This window comes from Anopheles nili, chromosome 2, assembly GCF_943737925.1.
Source record: "Anopheles nili chromosome 2, idAnoNiliSN_F5_01, whole genome shotgun sequence".
Taxonomy (NCBI): domain Eukaryota; kingdom Metazoa; phylum Arthropoda; class Insecta; order Diptera; family Culicidae; genus Anopheles; species Anopheles nili.
In genome coordinates, this window is record NC_071291.1 from 74,590,731 (window position 1) to 74,611,174 (window position 20,444).

Here is a 20,444-nt window from a genome sequence, read left to right on the forward strand (position 1 = left end):
AAAGAGAGAGAGAGAGAGATAGAGAGAGTGAGCAAGCACACCACGAGACGCCTAATCATTTTCCACTCGGTTCGCAATTTCCGACACCACCGATGGAGGCGCCTGGTGTTTCTCAGGCCGGGCGTCAATTTCGGGCAAGCGAAGGAAGTGTGTTTTATTAAATCCCTCCGGAGCCGTTCACAATCAGCCCGGGTAGGCAGAGACAGCAACCGAGCACCACTATCGCATCTGTGCGATCCGTTTTCGGGTGGGATCGATGAAGGATCGGGCCGTTAAAAGCGACCGGAAGGACACACAGACACACACACGCACACACACAATAATGGGGTGGCGGATGGTGAATTACTTACAGCGGCCCATGAATTCGATAGCCCGGCAACGTCATAAAGTGACACGTGATACGGTTTTAATTATGGAAGGCGAACGAACGAGCGTTTTTAAGACCGCCTGCGGCGCGCCTGAGTTCCACCCCATTCGCGTACATGGCCAATAAAATAAAGCCACCCGCCTGATGGATGCTTTCGGTGCGGTGTGTGATTGTACCGGCGCACCTTTATTGGGATCCGTTGTATCCCGTTTTGTTCGGTACCCGGTTGCTACCGCGACCGGTCGAAGCAGGCGTTGCTAATGATGACGCTAGGGGGTTTTATGCGAGGGATTTTGGGGATAAGTAGAAGCGCCCGGAACTGGAGCGGTTAATCATGGGAGGGTGGTTGCGATGGTTTCATATATATTTTTTTTTGGTTGATGCGGACAAATAAGGATGACGTTTAAGCAACCGGCAACCGGTTTGAAAACTTCAACAACACATCGTTACCGGTCCTGCATTCCGAGCTGGCTGTGCAATTTCATTATCCCTTCGTAAATCCCTTCCCAAGGGTTGCACAGGGCGACCAGCGCTCAAAAGCTCGCGTGGGCCAACGACAGGGAAGCACCAGGGATAAGGAACGTGAGCGAAGAAAGCGGGAAGCAAAAAAAAAAAAGAAGCGACACGTAATCTCATCTCATTTCCACCGCAAACGGCACATCACGTGTGCGACCGCATTAATCGCCTTGATGTCGTCGGTGCCAGGACGAAGCCTCGACGACGTGCCCAAACCCACGGCACGGTGGCTCTCGACACCGGGAACGACGTGCGCGATGTGTTGCGAAATGAGTTTTGACTTTCCCCTGGGCGACAACGACGCTGTGCGGCCAAGCTCATCATCGTCGTCGGGTGCGCCGCGTGAGCCGCGAATGATCCGTAGTTCCCGAGTTGACGAGAATATGTGTCCTTTCCTGCGAAAAGGACACCTCCATCGTCGTCGTCGTCGTTTGTCGTTGTCGTTGAGGATGGAAATAACTCAGCAAAGAGCGCACACCGGTGACTGAGGCAGCAGTGGGAAGAAAAGATGAAGGGAACCATAAATTGATGACAGATTCATGGTGCTGCTTAACGGTAGCGAAACACGCTTCTACACGCTTCTCGGTAATGGCCCAGGGTGATCAAACGATAAGTGAAGATCGTCGAGCGGTGGAAAGCTTCGGAGGAGTGTGCAGTTCTAGGTAATGTTGGTGCTTTACACGGTCGATGCTTGCGCCTGGTGCTGGAGAATTCCTTTCCCATTTCTCCCATCCGCCCGGGGAAGCCATCAATGAACATTATTTTTAAATCAAGCCCAGATGCGCGTTCCATCGGTTTGGAAAAAGCATTTCACATCAAACGTGGTGGTGTTGGGGTGCGTTTTTTTTTCGCTATCAAAAACATTATGAAACATTGCATTGAAATGGGGCACATTACACGAAATTCATTCGTAGAAGTTTTACAATTTTCAAAAGCCATCAAATGGAATGTCGTTCACATTTACTACTACAGTTGCCTTTAACAGACTTCGGGGTTTTATTGTTACAATTCAGAATTCAAGGCAAACAAGAATGTGCTTTATTGAAGCCAACATGACCCAAATAAAGGAAGATCTTCCCCCTTAAAAAAAGGTCCTTTTCTCACAGAGGGATGTTTGTGTGGCAGCGGTGGGATTCGAACCCACGCCACCGAAGTGACTGGTGCCTTAAACCAGCGCCTTAGACCGCTCGGCCACGCTACCCTTGTGCGTATCTGCGCATCTCCCAACATCCGGTAGCAGCGCTACTCGTCTTCTTTCGCATCACATCGCACACGCACGTTGGCTTCCTCAGCTCATCTCACCGCCCACCTCCCACCCCCAGCGGAGTTCATCAAGCGGCCTTACAATGCCTCAAACAGCCGGCCAAGCAAACACCACAACCGGCATCCGCGACTATCGTTTCTTCTCGGCGAGCACGCTGTATGTATTTTGTGGGGCGCATGTTTGCAACTACATACACACACACGCACGCCTGGGGGAGGGCATGGACACACCCAAGAATGGTACGTAATACACAGCGCATACACCGAGCATGTTTATCAATAAACAAGCACTCCAATTATCGAAGATTCTCTCCGCCTATTAAACAACAGGCTGCACAACCGGGTGGGGGTTTGGAGGAAAAACGCGGGTGCCACCGAAACAGAGAGAGAGAGAGAGAGAGAGAGAGAGAGAGAGAGAGAGAGTCAGCACGCGTGCTGTTGGGGCGGAAAAGCGCGCAAGAGAGAACGCAAACGCAAACGCAAAGCGGCAGGCCAGATGTTTGACTAAGCGCTTATCTCTCCCATGTTGGTTCGTTTGCTCGCGTCCGTCATTCTCCTCCTCCGAGTGGCTAGGACAGGCACCCCCCCGTGGAGAGGGGGAGGGTGCAGCAGGCCAACATAATCCCCTCTCCTCCCACCACACCTTTATGCAAGTCGCACCACCCCACCCATGGGCACAAAATCGACGCGTTCGCTCACGCGCGCTTATCTGCACTTTTATTTTATTTTATTTTTCTGCGCGCTCTTCCGCAATTATATACCAGGCTGATAAATGGCTTAATAGACAGCGGCACTCTCTGGTCCCGTGGTCCCGTTCGCAAGTTTACACAACCGACGGAAACGCTGGAGCGGGGATAGTATGTACGCGTAAGTGTGTAAAGCACGGCCCAAGCGATTGCATAATGCCAATCGGCAACTGCACCGCGTGTGACCACTGGCCAGAGCTCCATCACCAATGTCCACTCTCACGCTCCCCTTTCGAGGGCGGGGGTTGATTATATCTCGTGATGCGTGTTAAATAATATCGATCCGTACGACGGGATGCAGGCCGGAAGCTGGGATGCAAATAAAATTCGCATAATGAAGCCATTTTCGGGGGTGGACGCAAACACGCGCTCGCTGTTGACGTGCGCATTCCGGAAGCGCGGAAACTCGGGCTGTTTGGCGTTTCGAATCGAGGTTAATGATGATCGCAACCCCGAGTCGCAATCTCGCGCTCGATATGCCAATCGAAAAGTCGCGGATTAATTTACATCACCCGGAAGGGTGGAGTGTATGTTATTTCCACGGAATGGGCTGCATCGATGAAGACCGCGAATGGCAGGTGGTGATTTAATACAGGCACGATTCTGTTTTCTCTCTCTCTCTCTCTCGCTCTCCACCCTTCTGATCTCGACTGGTTCAGCGTCGTCACCGGCTGATTTTCAAACCGCCCCATTGCGCGTGTTCGTTTAAATAAAGTGCACTCGCTTCCCCACTCGGTCTCGGTTTGCCGATCGGATTAACGTGATGGGCCGATTATGGAGTGCGCTGTGAACAATGGCAAAGAGAAAAAAGAGGAAGAAAAACATGCAAAACAAAACCCCACCAAAAGCCACCTCCCCAACGTGGGTCGGATAATCCTGCCCAAACGCGCAAACGAATCGAACTCCACCAAACCCGCCAGAAAATGGCGCTGGTGCTGTGATGAAACAAACAAGCTGGAGAATGATAATAAAAAATAAACCCTTTTTTCCCATCGCATCCCGGAGCGGGGAGGTGGTCTCTTTTGTCGCGAGACGAACAAAGCCATCGGCAATTGTGCCAAAGGGGACGAGAGAGCTCCATGTTGGATTGTCATTGTCCGTCGGCGTGCGGTCATTGTGAGAGCGTCCATGTTGTATTTTTTTTTGTATGTGCTTTTTTCCAGCCCTTCCAACGGTCCGCGGATCCCCTTAATCCACATGTGGCCCGATCACGTGCAAATGAGCCCGCGGACGCACACATAAACACGCACTCGCACTCGATGCCGAGAGTTCATGATGAATTTAAATAAGCGATTAATTGTGATACAAATTAACTATGGCTCGGTTCGTGGCGATCCGGATCGTTCGCTTCGTTGCCTTTACTGGTTTCTCTTCTTTTTCTTCTGTGCTACCCAGTTTATCGCATCAACGCAGCAGGCCATGCCGTTCGCTTGCCGCTTGACAGCGAGCTGTCAAAGCCGGGCGCGCGGTAATTGGAGCTGGAGATGGAATTAGATCATCATCTCTCGCCCGCGGTTCGTCAGGCCGGGTTCGTGCGCGGCCATGTGCTGGCCGGATCATCGGACTGGTCGGTGCGAATGCGCCTTTGGTCTGAGAACGCCTAACTATCGCGTATGAACCATTTATCCGACAGCTGGTGGCGGACGTTGCGTTGGGAGTAAGCAAAAGTTTGCGTTGTTTGAAAGCATGTTTATGAAGGGAAAATTTGGACGGAAATTTCTTTAAAAATTCACTAAACGTTGTAGATGATCTTGGAAACTAGTTCGATATAGTTCGAATAAAATCATGCGATGTATTTGAGAAACAACCCCACTAAAAGTTGCAGTTGATTCAATTTACAAAGCGAAAATGATAAGCTCCCAACATGAAGTAGGAAAATGAACATGAACTTTACTGACTCCCTAGCAACAAACCCCTTTTTCATGGGGGAAATAAAACCATCCATCGTTTTCGCTGGGAGTGTATATTTCGAGGCCGAAGCTGAAGATTGGCTTGTTTGTTTTCGGCACCAGCACCGCATGTGAACTGATGGCGTAATGAGGATTGATTACGGTTTTTCGACCACCCTGACACACCCGACCCGACGTGGTGACATTGGATTGAGAGTGACATCGGCTTTCGGATGCTGGATGTTCGGCATTTCGCAAAGTACCAGGACGTGTTGCGCGTGTTGAAGTTCCATCTAATTTACACCCTGTTCCTGTTGCCCCTGATCCTCTGATCGGTTCGATCCAGCACATGGAAAACGGCGTAGGGAGTCACTTTGCGAGCGAGTATGAATAATGATCCGCGGGTGTGGAAGTTGTCAAAAGTTCCATTTGCAAATGAGGTTTTGCGGTTCGCCCGAATGCTTCTTCGGAAGGACATGAAACGGGCGCATGTTAACCGGCCAGTTTTCTCCCGACCGGTGCCCCAACGGGTGTATCCACCATTTCTCGCATCCAACCAATAAATTGTAGCTCAATCCACAACAGCTCCACCTCAGCTGCGGTGGTTCTCACGCACCAACGGGAGAAGGAACTCCCCTGGGCAGCTAATAAATTTCACCTTCCACCATCGATTGTGTCTCCATTTGCAAAAGGGCCGGGTTTAATTGCGCCTCGCACCGGAAGACGATTCCACCAATTGTTCAACCGAACGCGAGCGTGCGTCTTGCTTTTTGTTTGCCAGTTTTCCGCTCCACAGGAAGGCAACAACATGCTGCACGTTCGCCGTGGACGCACGAGGCCGTAAGATTTTAAGCTCATTTGAATTGTTGTGGCAGAAGCGATGGGCCCATTCCGGTGTTGTTCCGGCACCGGTTTTATCACGCACCTGCACCGTTTTTCCGCACCGAGCAAACAAGCAAGCGCATGACGATTCGGGCGATCCTAGCAGCGCCGTTACCGGGACTGCCAAGTTTAATGATTATTGATACGGTTATGGAGCCAGGCGCGCATCCACCGTTTAGAGGTTCGTTTTAATCCATTACGGGGCAGGCGGGACTAGCCTGTTTGCTTAATGTTTTCGGCAGTAAATCGAAGGTATTTATTTTATAGGCAGCAACCGCTGCCATCGGGTGGTCAGCGCGTGAATGGGAAGGACGACCGAAGGATGGCCGAAGGACGAATGATTTACGGCGCCATCTGCTGGCGAAACTGAAAGCCGGCGTACCCACGCTGGAATTGGGAGTCAGGCCCGGCCTCTAACCGGGGGTGGGATTAGCATTTAAAGAGATTCGTCCCTTGGACGACGCCGGGCGTCGATGCGTCTCCAAAAAGTCGGGTGGGGTAAAATTAAACGGAGGCGAAAAGAATAAGACTCCCACGGTGTACCGGTATGCTGAAGCGGCCACAGTTTCCCCCGGGATGGTTTCGGTTCGTGCACCGACCAGAGTCGTCGCATTTATTGTGATTACCTTAATGAGTCCATATTATCTATCGTAAATTATTTTATGACTCCCTATTAATGCCCATCCTACTGGGTAACCACCGAGAAACAGCGGGTCTCATTCCACCTTTTTCTTCGGCTTCTCTTTCTCACCCACACACAATTTCTCTCTCTCTCTCACCCACTTCTTTTTTCTTTTCATTACCCAAAGCATATCCTATGTACCCGCCCGTAAAGGGACCGGTTTTACCGAGTCCATAGCATCGCTGCCATCGGTTCCTTGAGGTGAGAAACGATAATTAGCAGCACAGGAAGGGCCATCAAAGAGTGCACCTACCCCGAGTAAGGAGGACGGCAATAAAACCTTACCCTAGCGTTTGGTACACCATCTCCACGGCTGTGTACTTCGTTCGGCCGAAAAGTAATCGAGAATCAATTCCTAATTAAAGCAATCGGTAATTTCGCCATGCCGGGATCACAACGCCGGTGGACGTGAGTCATCTCAAAGGGGCACACTTACGGCAGCAAATCGTCATGCGATTGTCCTGCGAATTGATGCCATTCTTCTTGTTGCTTCACGTTAGCGTAGGATCTCACTGACGGTGCGGTGTGCTGGCCCGTTGCCAAGCGGGCTTATGCGGCTTAAGCTGACGATAAGGAGACTATTGCGATGCGATTGCGAACGTTATCTAGGAAGAGTTAACGATTAAAGACCGAGTGAGACAGCGGTGCGGTGCAGGATTAGTTTTATATCCGTTTACCTTCTGCACAACGGGTTCCATGGTGTAATGGTTAGCACTTTGGACTCTGAATCCAACGATCCGAGTTCAAATCTCGGTGGAACCTACGGTTGATTTTTTTTGTAGGTATCATCGTCTCCGTAGATCTCATCATCGATTAATTGAGGGAAAACTGAACAATATGGATGTCGTGCACAATTTTCCCGAATACTTCCAGATGAAAGGAAAATCAATGCACACTAGTCAAATAGATCAGATGATCGTGTTATGATCTAGAATTTTCCCCGATCAATGGGATCAAATATGATCACACCTTCTGTAAACCCCCAGCGGCTAACTCATGCAATTTGATATTATGAGGCTTTTGTAGACGATTCCACCAAGGCTGTTTGAAGTAAATCAATAACTTATCCGCATACGCAATCCATAATGCATTGTTGTCGGTATTGAATTGCATGACATTCCTGACCATGTCCCGTCTGCTTCCTTTTGTTCGATGTCTCTTGTACCACTCAAGCGCTCTTACTTTTTTACTTTTAACCGTTGCCACCCGATAGCCTTACGAACCGCGGGGCCTAGTACAATCTAAATGAAATTCCACCCGGCATAGCGTTCCCGAGTGAGTAGTGAAATTCCGCACGCAAACCGACCCGCGGAGCATCAATTGCCGGCTTGATAATGAGCAGCAGCGGACTCGCGTGAGGCTTGATAGCTTTTGGGGCGCAACAACAAATGGTGCCCGTGTCGTGGCCGAGCCCGAGAATCGAGAGCGCACTCGTCATAAATTGATAATCACCCTGCCGGGCGTAAGTGTGTGCGAACTCGCGAGTCCCTGCCAATCAATTCTGGTTCGCGGAGCGGTTCAGGGACACAGCCCGCGGCCGTGCTTCCTGTCCATGTCGCGGACGCGATAACCGGTTAAGGGAGAACGTCGGTCTCGGTTCGAACCGGTTCCGCTGGGTGGCTGTCTGGCCATGTTGGGACCCGCTCGACCGGGAGGGGACTGATAACGATTTTCCCCGGGTCAGAGCAGCGGCACGAGATGATGAACCGTCGCGGAACGTCCCGTATCGTTCCGGGCCGGTTTTGATTAAGCGCGCTGCTGGCTTGTGCTGGCCCGGTGTCTGGAGGTTATCGGTGGCAATAAAGCGTCGGTTCGAGCTGTGCCGATTACGTCAATGTGATTGAATTAGAATTGTTCGCTCCTTATTACGCTGACGTTAGGTTCTTTCTTTGTGGCATGATTTCAAATGGGTGGCTTTAAAATTGTGTCCAAATTCTACCACAAAGCTTTGCAGCTAGCAAAGAATGAAAGGTATTTCTCATTGATGGTCCCTTCTCTCTAGCGAGCTGCTTTGAAAAGAATTGCGCAAATCTAACGACGTTTTTATGGCCTTTTGATACTCTTTTAATTGGTCAAGCAAACAGAATTTCGCACAAACAACCTACCACCGATCCATTTCGTCCCATGAGTGAAATAAACACGTTTGTTTGGCCCCCGGCTTGACCCGGTGCGGCCATCGCGTGCCACTAAAAATATCTGCTTTCGCTGCGCTTGGTTGTGAAATTCGCGTGGCCGCGTGATAATGCAAGAATTTCGGCGCAGAAAATATGACGCAACTGCGGGGTCGCGTTGAATCAGCACCCGAGACCACGCGATTCTATTCCTGGTTCGATGCCTTGACGGAGATTGAGGAGTCAGAGATTCCGATTACCGGTGAATCTCGAGGGAAAAACGGCCTCGCGGGGGTCTTTAATCTCGACGGGTCCCAGAGCGATTTGTTGGTCTGAAGTCACGGCTTTAGCTAAGCGGCCCCCCAGTAGACAAGCTGTTTCCGTGGTGTAGTGGTTATCACATCCGCCTAACACGCGGAAGGCCCCCGGTTCGATCCCGGGCGGAAACAGAGAAAATGTCCTGTTTTTGCTACGTGCTGTGTCTCAAAAACACATCCCCCTGTTTTTTTGTCATCTGCTCTGGGTATAACCAAAGCAAATGAATGTCTTTTTTAGAGCCCCTCCTTAGCAGTCTACTTTGTCAACTGCACCGTGGCTGAAATTTATTAGAACAACATCCGGGAACTCGTTTACGATGACCGAATTCGTCGTCCGAATACGACGTCTAGGTGGCGCGCCTTCACGGCCCGGAACCGGTTCGAGCAAATCTTACATTCTTGCAAACGCATTACGAAACCTGGTTACGTTTATTCAGCTTCCACCGGTGCCGAAGGGGGTCCCGTTAAGTAGAAACGAAAATAAAACACACTCGCGTTCATGCCCATGGCCAGCAAATGAATTAAATTTCCCTCCCAGCCTCGGGACAATGCCGGCGATGGTTTATGGAGACAATTACCGATCGGCGATTTAATGCCACATCACACAATGGCACCGAATGTCGATGTCACTGGGATCGACTGGAATCCTAAAATAACAGCACCGCGGCCTGCGGCACAGGACACCACCAGCACACCTGGTGTGTCCTTGTGTGGCTTCGCAATTAATTGTGCAAGCCGAAGGGCTCCTGTTCCATCTCACCATCGCTGCCGCTGCCGCCGAGTGTAATTGTATCCTTAAACGATGCGGAATCACGGGGGAAACTGCTCGGCCGGAACTAATCACGCGTCTTCGCGTACCGCGCGGTTACTACGCAGCAGCAGCAGCCTGTGGGTAAGGATGTGGCAGATTGATCTCGCGCGTACAAGACGAACGTCACCACCGCGGCCCTTTCAGGACCTTGCTTTCCCACTGGCCGGGAAAACCGGTGGCGAAATGGTTCCGGTTTCGTGCATCTCAAAAGAGCGCCTCCCGGGGTGAAGAGGGATAAAAATGTCAATTAAACGCACGCAAGAATGTTGCCATGGCGATCTGGATGGGCAGATGCCCGCGAAGTGCCTGCTAGGATCGCAAGCGGCCTTTGACAGCTGTCAGTCAGCCGCGAGAGAACAGCCGATTCGGCTCGGTTTACGGGGAGACGCACACCTTTTCACCGAGGCCCACGGGGTAGCTTAGCGATTCGTGCTGGGAAGTGGATTATGGCAGCGGCCATGTCGACACCCGCCCGGTTTCGCGTTTGCTGAAAGGATTATACCATGGCTGGAACGGCTGTAGTGTGAGCTGTAGAAGGCACGATTCAACGACGTGTGTGACAAGGATGTTCCTTTCGTTACAAACGCGAGGAGGCGTTATCCTTGCGGGGATCCGATGCGTCATGTTGCTCGTGGCCCAGTCGGATAAGCCGTTGGAGCGCCAGCGCCTGACGGATGAATGTCCCCGTGCCACCGGTGACTATGTGGGGATTATGGGTATGATAAATCATTGGCTACATCAGCGGTGATGCCGCGTGGATGAGATGGGGGAGGACAAACTGTTTTTTTTCTGTTTTTATGAGCGAGATTTCGTTTGCGTTTGATGTATTTTAAATTCCTTTAGAATGCGATTAAAAACTCAAAAACAGACTATTTAATCGCAGACTCAAAAGACAGTCTCAAAATAGACTATTTCAATGATTTTCATTCAACGTTTTGTGTTTTTGAACATATGAACAGAATCAAAACAATGTAGATCCTCTTTTTTATTTTCCCACTTTTCTTTCACATACAGGTAGCAAATAATAAACCTTAAATATATCAATCCATGTGTTTGATCCGTCGAAACCATTCGATTGAGTCGAACTTCCCCTGAGAAGCATCCAATTGATCAATCGGTCAAATTTTTTTCTCTCCCCGAAGTAAACAACGATCCCAAAACCGGATCCCAGCAAGCCATGCAAAGCACAACACGTCAACAAAACAACGAGATGTGTCCATGGAAATAGGAAACATGGGCTTCGGTGGGCCAAAAGTAACAAAAAACGAAAAAAAGTGGAATGAAAATCGCAACGGTCGGTTCCCTGTTGTCCTTGTATGCGCGTGCCCAACCGTGACACCGTGTTGTCCTTGCAAGCACCCCCGGAGGGAAGGCAAGCGTGAGCCGCGATGTTTATTTTTGTAATTGAATAATTTGGAAATTGTATTACTGGATGATTGGTTGGCTCCGGGCACCGTTTGTGTTGTTTGTTGGCCATTGGGTGTGAGAGAGAGAGAGAGAGAGAGAGAGGACACGAAGATAGTAAAAGCAAAAAAAACAACAACAACAACAGGAAAACTGTCCACCCAGATTACGCCATTCCAACAGGGAAGCCTTCGGCAAGCCGCTGGATAAATAACGGCGACGAACAGGACACACGCTCGACCGGGACGCTCGAAGACGCACAATCTAATTCAATCGCACCGGCGCGGAACGGCACCTTCCAGTAAATGTTTGGCGTCGTTCGAGTGGTAAATATGATACCCCTCGGGCTGGACGTTGGACACCTTCGAGAACGCGCGCGCACGCGGCCATTAGCATGCTAATTTAGTTGTGTTACATTGTGTGTGTCTTATTTCTTTGCTTTTTTTTGTCGCTCTTTTCTCACTCCAAAACCAAGTGCCTCCGGGTCGGGGTCCATTATTAATCCGGTCGTGTTTGTGTGTGTGTGTTTTTTTTTCAACTTTTTACCCACCCCACCACAAGGTTGTTGTCAGTTGCTCCAGAGTCAGGAGAAGAACGCAGTGCCGCAGTTCCGTAAATTTAATTACTTTAAAGGCACTGCCAAAGGCGCACTGGTCCTGAAGACCCAGCCAAGGCCAGCGGCATGGAGAAGAAAAGAGAGAGAGGGAAAGAAACAGAATGGTCCGTTGTCATCTGCAGCCGGAAGATGCCGGTGCCGCTTTTCGCACTTCTCGTCCCATGCAATTAAGTAATCCAATCTTCATAAAACGCACAAAGTAATGGGCGCTGTCAGCGACCACCTTCGGCACGGCGGTGGACAGTTCTGCCGGGCATTGTTCTTACAGAATAGCTCGACCGGTGTGAGAGGGAAGCGCGAAAGATTGAGCCGTAAATTGTTCCTCCCACAGCCGCGCGAGCGCATCCTTACTGCAGGAAGGACCCAAGCGAAGGCGCCAGGCTGGGTTTTCTTTTTTGCTTACGTCTTGAGAGTCCGACTTCCGCCGGTCGCAATGGTCCGATTTGAATGCAACTAATTGCGCTCGAGTGTAGCTTTCCCTTCAACGCTCCGGGAACTGCCTTCGTCCACGTTTTCCACCAGCTCGTTGTTTTCACCGGGTGAGGAAATGGAAAGGGAAAAAATTTAAGTAGTTTATGAAGACAGCATATTTTACACGCTGCACCGGCGGCTAAAGGGGTTTGGGGGCCTCTGCCTCAGGGGGGGTTTTCCACGGACCGGGAAAACGCGCAAAACGGAGCAAATATTACTGTTACTAGTGGCGCGCTCGTGACCGGTTTGCCGTTACTTCGCATCCGGTGCCAGAAGTGCTGGCTCGAGTGAAGCCAATGCCAGGTTTTGTTGCCTTTACTTTGGGGCCCACCCCAGGGCTCGTGGGAGAGGTCTTTGCTAGTGAAAGAATTTAAAAGCGATTGAGCGAGAATAAAGCTCGTTGTGGGCATGAAAGGAATTGAAAGAGTGTTTTGTTTGTGAAGCTGCATTTTTATTTCGTTTCAGTATTTCAATAACAAGAGTTTTCTTTCCATTTCAAGCAGGTGGACAAAAGCGAATCAGAATGAAAACAGTAATTTCGAAAAAGGATGAATAATGAAAAGGATAAATAATTTACATGCCTCACGGTTTGCTCTGTTGCAACGAGAAATGCATTGAATTCAGGATGAAAGTTTTACTTTCTTTTTTTTCTTCATAAAATGGGCACGAGCAGGGGGTTGAAATCTCTCTGAAAGCCCCCAATAATTAGCGCACCATTCGTAAATGTTCCATGGCAGGGAATTTAAATAAGCTGATTATGTTTATATACCTTTAAATCGTTTGAATATTTTCCTATTCATCGTACAGAGAGGAGGATTTGCCTACGATTCTAGCTCATTGAAATTGCCGATCGTTAAAACTACTGTTTGTACAATGTTGCCTTTGAAAGATATAAAAAACTTCATTAAATAGGCTTTCGAACAAAAAGCAAACAACGCTAATTGTTGCGAATGCAACCTCTTTTTTAAATGAATCAAAGGAGTTTTTTAACTACTGAAAGGGGGTTATAAAATTACTACCTTTATAAGCCCGTCACTGGCCGTTGGGCTGGTAGTGGCCGTTGTCCGCTACACGATCGCGTGGAGGACTTTTATTACATTTCACTCGCGACACTAATATTGGACGTTGAAGTACACAAAACAATCTACTGTAAACCAAGTAACGTATTATTCCCTCCACCATGGATCCAAGTTCAATAAGAAACCCTCCACCGATTTATGCTCGCTTCGTACAGAACGCTGATTTAACACAATTATTCATCTGTTGATTGCTAATGAGGTTATGGCAAGAATATGGCGTTCGATTGAAGCGTGCCGACAAGCCTACACTGACCACGTTCACGTCGAACATGACATCATCATCGCCATCATAATCATCATTCAACGTCATCCTTTTCTGGCGTCAAGCATCCCGACGAACGTAACGTATACCAACTGATAACAAAAGGGCGCTTGATCGCGACCACGCATCGAAGCTGGCACAACTCGATCGATCGATAAAGCATGATCCCGGTAGCAATCAGCACGACCCGGCCAGGGTAGAACCAAGTGACAAACGAACAATTATCGGTGGCAAGAAAAGCGTCAATATTGACGTGCTCAGGCCTCAGAGGCCCGGAAAAGGGACACTCGGCACTCGGTACACGCTCGTATGGTGGAATGTTCACGGTCACAGGAGGTGGTCTTTTTAGCCATTCGACGTGTCGGTGCATTCGTGATGCAAATGTTTGTCCAGCGGGAGCGCTTCCGAGTCAACTGGGAAGGATTGCGATTGCAATCAGTCGCCGCCATGATCGCTCGGGAAAACTTTTCGACAGCTCGAGTCGATTGCGATTGAGATTTAGGGCGAGCGGGAAAAAGTAGATTTTCCAAAGCCAGAAAAAAACGATACATTTCCGCTCCGAACGGACATACATTGTTGCCGGCGGGAAAACGACGTGAGGCTATCAATCAAGCCGTCCCTGGCCATCACAACCCCGAGGGACTCATTACCCTAAGCCCGGGTCGTCCGGTGTCGATGTATTTCGTGGCAGAGGCTCAGATGGACCATGGCACCACAACGAAAAAAAACGAAAAAAGACGAACTGCTAAATCCTCGCCACGGAAGAACCCTGTGCCTTCTCAGGGGCTCAATCTGTCCACTTTTCACCGAAAGGGCTCGACACAGCGCCATCGGCCGGAGGGAGGAGAAAACAAAAAAAAAGGCACCGTTTTTGGGAGGGAAAACAAAAAGCGCTGTCGGTTTGTCACGCTGCATTCGTTTGGTCTGGGGCGCGGGAAAGCCATTTTCCCAAGGCCCGCGAACTCCAGCGTCCTTCTGCGGACCAAGGGTTGAAATTTGTTTTTCTAATTACACAACCCTTTCGGTGGTCGTTCGTGCACAAATCCCTTTTTGTTCTGTTTTCCTCCCTCCACCGCGAGATGTGGATTTGATGCCTTTTTGCCGCTGTGGCCGATGGCGAGGAAAGGTCCCTGTTTTTTTTTGGTTGTTGCTGTCGTAGTGTTCGTAGTTCCTTCGAGCCCCGGTCAGGGCGTGCCGCGGCGATCATCAATCATTTTTATTAAATTTACTAGATTAAAACCGGAAAATGCTTCCGCGCACACTTACTTTCGGTTCCGCTTTCTTCCGGAGCGCGTGTGCATTTACTCGCGGCTCTCGTTCTCTCACTCACGTTGGAAGGGTCAATACTGTAGCTTTCTTTTAGCTGCGAGTGTGCAAGCACTAGGATCCGGGAGATTTCGGAACTCCGTTGCGAACGCCAAAGGAAGGTCAAAAAGAGGAAGAGAGCCGAAAAAAAAACAGAACCCCGAGCCACGCGAGAGACAAATGGCTTTGAAACGAAGAAATGTTTCAAATGAGTATTAAATCTAGTAATCTCGCTGATTTATTTGCACCGCTAGGAACAATGCGTATTTATAGCGCTTTAGAAATGTCCCATGAAGGATGGATTTCTTTTTTTTTTGTATGGTTCATCCATCGTTCCATCGTGTCTTCGTTTAGGTTTTGATAGAAAAAAAGTAAACTGAAATCTAGCCATTCAACGATGTCGAGAACCGAGACACGAAACGTGACGTGTATTATGGAGTTTTAACGTTGGACATGGTGCCATTGGGAGAAGTTAACGTAATCGTAAATCAGGGAAAGTTATGTCTTGTAATATGACCAGCACGACCAGTTTTGGAATGAATCACTGAGAAGATCGCGATTGCAATGTAGTTGTTTTTAGTGTAGGCTGCAAATTCAATGCATCTGCAAGTAGTTGAAGGGGATTTTTTGAATGGATGAAAGTGATTAAACACTTTCGTTTGCTTAAAAAAGGAATAAAATTAGGCACATTCACACAGCTATCGAAGGAGCCCTTGAAACGATGCAAGGCAAGTCGTTGCCATGCAACCGAAGCAACTGGCTTATCATACCTTTCAACTGCATTCCGCGTGGCACAAAGGAGCCCAAAAGCTGAAGAACATCAGAAAAATAAAAACGCACACCACACACACACACAACCCAAACGGATTTCACGCTTATCTGCATGCTGCCGGCGTGCGGAGTGGGTGGTGAAAATCCCTCCCACCCTCCCGAAGGAAAACCCAATTCCCCTGCCCGGCGTGGGGGACGAACCAGCGCAAAAGACATTTATCACCACCAGCCGGTGGCATCCTTCGGCGAAAGGATTGAGCGAAAGGATTAGAGGGTGCCAGCCGACGAAAAGGCTTCCACAAACGAGGGAGCAAAAAAAAAAATAATAAGAGCCTTCGCGAGTAAACGGAAAATCCAGGCCTACGGTCGGTTTTTTTTTTTGGGTGCCCCCGAGATTCGTACGGCCTTTCGCGGGAACCGCGCTGCTCGCTCGCTGATATGAAAATGTAATAAAACAAAATAAATCAGCTTAGAACGGTTTGAACTTTTGTAATTAACCGCTCGGCGGGTTGCGGGCGCGTCCTGCCAAGCAGAACGCGAACATCCCCGCAAGAGGACGATCGTAAAATGAAAACCTCGCCCCGGAGGTGGCCCAAAAGCAAGGGGCTCAAAAGCAAACGAAAACGAAAAAAAAATTAAAAGATTCCGCGGTACGTCACGCGAGCGAAAGGGACGCAGCTGTGTGGTGTGGAAATAAAATCCGTGCCACGCGGACACAGTCGTCGAAAGGGATTTCACAGTTTTATTCCCCGGGTGCCGTTTAGCGGGCGCGGAGTTGGGTGGCTTTTCTCCCCCCAGGCTGTGTCCTTTCTTTCTCACACCAAGGCGCATTTTGATGTGTTGCTTTCGTTAACCACTCCGCTGGAAAGCGGCAGATAACACCCGAGAGCCCATCCCCGGAATGCCCACGGACGAACGGTGACGGTTTAGTGCCCTTTGCCTCGCGATGGCCGTTAATCTTTAGCTCCGGCGTTCTGCGTTCGCGTGCAGAAGTCAGTTCTCGGCCACAGTTCGTAAGATGCTGAAGCTGCGCTTGACTGGCTATCGGTGGCTCCATCAACCGGTACGGCCGGTACTGGCGTGCGGTAGGATTAATTTAATCTCGCATGGTGGTGGCGAAAAGATGGTTAACATTTAATGACCCCATCCACCGCTGAGGTGGCTTTCTGGCACGTTTTTCCGTGCTCTCACGGGACCAAAAGAAAGGTGCAACACCGGGGAAGGTCCACTTCTTTTTTTTGGTATTATTTTCGCTTACCTTTGCGATCCCGCTTCGGCTGGCGTCAGCGTAATCAGTTGTGTGTTTGATTAAATTGGATCCATTTCATTGGAACCGTTTCAGCGGCAATTGTAAAGGAGGTCTCGGTGCCAGGCGAGAGAAGGAAAACACCGGCCTGAGGAAAAGGCAAATCCCGAACAATATCGATCTCGGCATCGGTCCGTGTGCTTCACACCAATCCATCAACCGACCGAAAAGGACCTCCGCGGAACGGAAGTCATTCGCAGGTCGAGTGGCGTTGGAACGGGCGGCCGAGAGAACAGCGTGAAGGTGAAATAAAATTCCCAACCGAGCCAGGCCGAAAGGGGCTCCGTCCGTGTATTGATTGTCATTCGGGCGTTGCGCGATCAATCGGATTCCGTGCCGGAGTTGAAAGCCCCAGGATGAAACACCTCGTTTGTGGCAGCTTTGCCCAGGCATTTCCCATTTCATGTACGTGTATATTCATAATTTTTTTTTCTTCGTGCCTCACCTTTTTCTTTCGCTCTTTCTCTCGTTTGCTCCCGCTGTGTACAGTTTTCAATTTGTCAACGGAAGGCCGCTCGCTTTGAAGCTGCTCGCACGCCCGCCGGCGTTCGATCGAAAGCGTTCGAAATTTCAATTTCGTCCCGTGGATTACATCCGCGCGAGGGAACGAAATAGCGATTCCGGTCCGGAAAAGCGGGTCCCGGTTTCGTCGATGGAGTGGGGGGTGCGAAAATGAACAATAAAAAAACGTGTAAGAAGGGAAGCAGCAGCGAAAAAAAAAACCGATTGAAAGTTACAATCGATTATGTGCCAAATGTGTTACCCAATCGGTACGGTAAATAAAGTGCGCAAAATGTATTGTTAAATAGTAAATAGCAAACAACGTGCTGGTCGGGTGGGCGCTTCCAAGGGGTTTCAGTGGAGTTGGTTAGTTTTATTAACTGAAAAACGATTCATTTAGTAACGTTTTTGTACGTAAAACAATCCTTTGGTGACGTTTGAAATCCGTTCCCCGGATACGATGGACTAGGTGTCATCAAAACGTCAAACCAAGCAGTTTACTTAGATTGCTCACCTACGAACACACACACACCGGAAGTGTCAGGATTCGTGCGCACGTACACCCAACATTGGGCGCGATATCGCGCGATTATTTTGCTGAACAGTGGGGACAGAAAGGTTGCCTACCATTCAACACCCTCCCAACAGGAAGTACTGCCACTTGTGCGATTGACGGTGGAAGGGATAGATTTGACAGGAATTTGCCTTGACAAGTAGATAGGAAAAACATAGTAGCCGGGGCACACAAACAAGCGGCTGTTGTCGCTGTACGCGCCTTTGTGGGCTTCCTTTCAATTTCGTTCCTTATCCCCAACAGTGAGTGGGTCTTGCTTCTTGGCTTTTCTTGTTATTTTTTTGCTTTTTGCTTGCTTTTGCATTTCCACACTAAGCCTCTCGGGTCGCGCTCGTCCTTCAGTCGGGCTGTTCCGGGAATCTATTTTTGGCAAACAAGAAACGCACCCCAGCACACATTGGTAAGTGTCTCTCTTTCTCTCCTTGGAAAAGAAGAAAACAGGTGCTGCTAGGAAGGATACGACAGAACACAATGGCTCCAACAATGTTGATGGGTTCCCTTCGGGGCAAGAACGCGAACTGCCGGTTGCATCTCACGTCGTTCGAAAGTGCAGCCGAACCACCACCCTCCGCATCGGAAAATGCAAGGAAGTCTGATGAAGGGATAATGACAAACACGAGAGAGAAAAAAACACACGAATGAGAGCAAAAAAAACTGCACCGGGAAACGCTAAAAGTCCTCGAGACGGTGCTCCACCGGCCGGTGTGCCGGTTGTCAGAAATCGACACGTTTCCTTGACGTACGGCCCCGGGAAAATGGAGGGCTTCAACAACAACGACAACACAAAAAAACGCTCTATTCGCGCTTCTACCATCCGCGAGTGACGCGCCACCAAAGACAATGGGTGCGACAAAATTTATTCAAGTGAATTTTCCCGAACACCAACCGGACCGGTGTCCTGCCGCCCCCTCCACGGGCGGATCAGGTCGTTGGGCTATTTGTGTCCCCGTCACGGATTCGCTCGCTTCGTTTCACGCTGAAAAGTGTCAATTAGGGACGGAAGCAGAAATGTGTCAACTCGAATATGCTCTGGCATTGCATCCGGGCATTCCGGGCCGGTTACTTCGGTTGCGGAATTGGTTCTTGGGTCTGTGTTCGTGTGGATTTTCGGTGCGTTTTGCTGATGATCCCGGAAGCCGGGTGGATGGGTCAGCGAGAGCGCACTTGAAGCCCTTGTGTCTCTGCCATTCCGCTCGAGGTCCGGGGACACATTTTGTTGATGATTCGCATGTTGAATAGTCGGAAAAAGGGGGCGGCACCGTCATTGGTGGATACGGGGCAAAAGGGGCAGAATATCGAACCCGGTCGGTTCGGAGCACTCACATCGCATCGGATTCAGGCTCGAGTGGGTTCGAGAGCGAGACTGTTGAATTATGCAATAGTTCCGCACGTGGGGTTGGGAGGGATGTGACCATACAGAGTTGGAAGGTTGAAGCAAACCCGGAGCAACATATTTTGAGGCGAACGTTACGCAACCGAGTCCTGCGGGCTTCGGATCGAAGGGTTTTGCGGTTCAAGCCGATCGATCGATCGTCCTAGCGTCCTGCTGGTTGCGATCCGTTTTGGTACGAGCTAGGATTGGCTGATAATTAGAGTAGTTCATATTCGGGTTGTGTAACGTACTCCTCGTTGGGAGTGGGTACGGATATGGGATGAGAACAAAAGAATTCACCACCCACTGTGGGCGCTCGTTGAATTAAAGCAGAGCAAACAAAGCCAGCAAATCCTATCACTCGGTGGAGTCGTTTAACCGAAGATTGGGTTGCATATTTTACTACGGAAGTGATTTGCCAATGAGGATTCAGAACCATACACAAACACGTTGAAAGGAATATTTTCCTGGTTTACGTAACACTGCTGGTTTACTGCTTCAAATGAATGTTTGGAGCTCAACTTTATTCTAAAGCAAGGACAGGTTCTTGGTCCTGGTAAAATTTAAGGCGAAAAACAACCCCCTATACCCATTACTTAAATCCCGTAAGACTGTGTTTCTTAAGCATCTTGAGGGAGCATTAACGTTATTGAATTAAAGAAACAATATTCAGTGCCAGGAAAATATGCCAAGGAAAACTCTCCCACCGGAGGGTAGCTCCGTCAATCCTACCAATTTATAAAATTGACGAACAATCGATCAAATCTCTTCTCCACCGAGCGGCTTCTTAAAGGCCGGCAAAAAACTCTCTTTCCCCCGGGCACTGACTTTCGTCCTGGAAGCGCATCACGCGCCCTTCTTCATCGACACCCTTGCGACAGCCGGTTCTCGCTTATCTCGCCATCCTAATACGCTGTCGATGATGTGGATTATTGTTGTCGGTTGTGCTTTGTTTTCACGCTTCGAGTTTCATGGCTTTTTTTCATGGTTCTCTCGCTCTCTCGCGCGCGCTTTTTTCCTGGCAGGTTTCGCGTCCTTGGGTGGAACCGAATCGTAATGCACGGCCCACCGCCGATCGAACGGCCGATTACGCACGTTTCCTGGCCCGTGGCAAGATGGAGCCTGGCCTGGATGGCCGGGAACCGCACCCAGGATATGCTCCATGCAGTTTTCTTTCTCTCTCTCTCTCGCTCTCTCTG

The 20,444-nt window shown here is 49.6% G+C and overlaps 3 non-coding genes across 3 annotated transcripts; 2 read left to right on the top strand and 1 right to left on the bottom strand.

Annotated features, from left to right (window-relative positions):
• Positions 1-2,002: 2,002 nt before the first annotated feature.
• Trnal-aag (transfer RNA leucine (anticodon AAG)) lies at positions 2,003-2,084 on the bottom strand. The gene has a single exon. It is a non-coding gene; the product is annotated as a tRNA-Leu (tRNA).
• Positions 2,085-7,035: 4,951 nt separating this feature from the next.
• On the top strand, positions 7,036-7,107 carry Trnaq-cug (transfer RNA glutamine (anticodon CUG)). The gene has a single exon. It is a non-coding gene; the product is annotated as a tRNA-Gln (tRNA).
• A 1,725-nt stretch (positions 7,108-8,832) lies between these two features.
• Positions 8,833-8,905, top strand: Trnav-aac (transfer RNA valine (anticodon AAC)). The gene has a single exon. It is a non-coding gene; the product is annotated as a tRNA-Val (tRNA).
• The last annotated feature ends 11,539 nt before the right edge of the window (positions 8,906-20,444 follow it).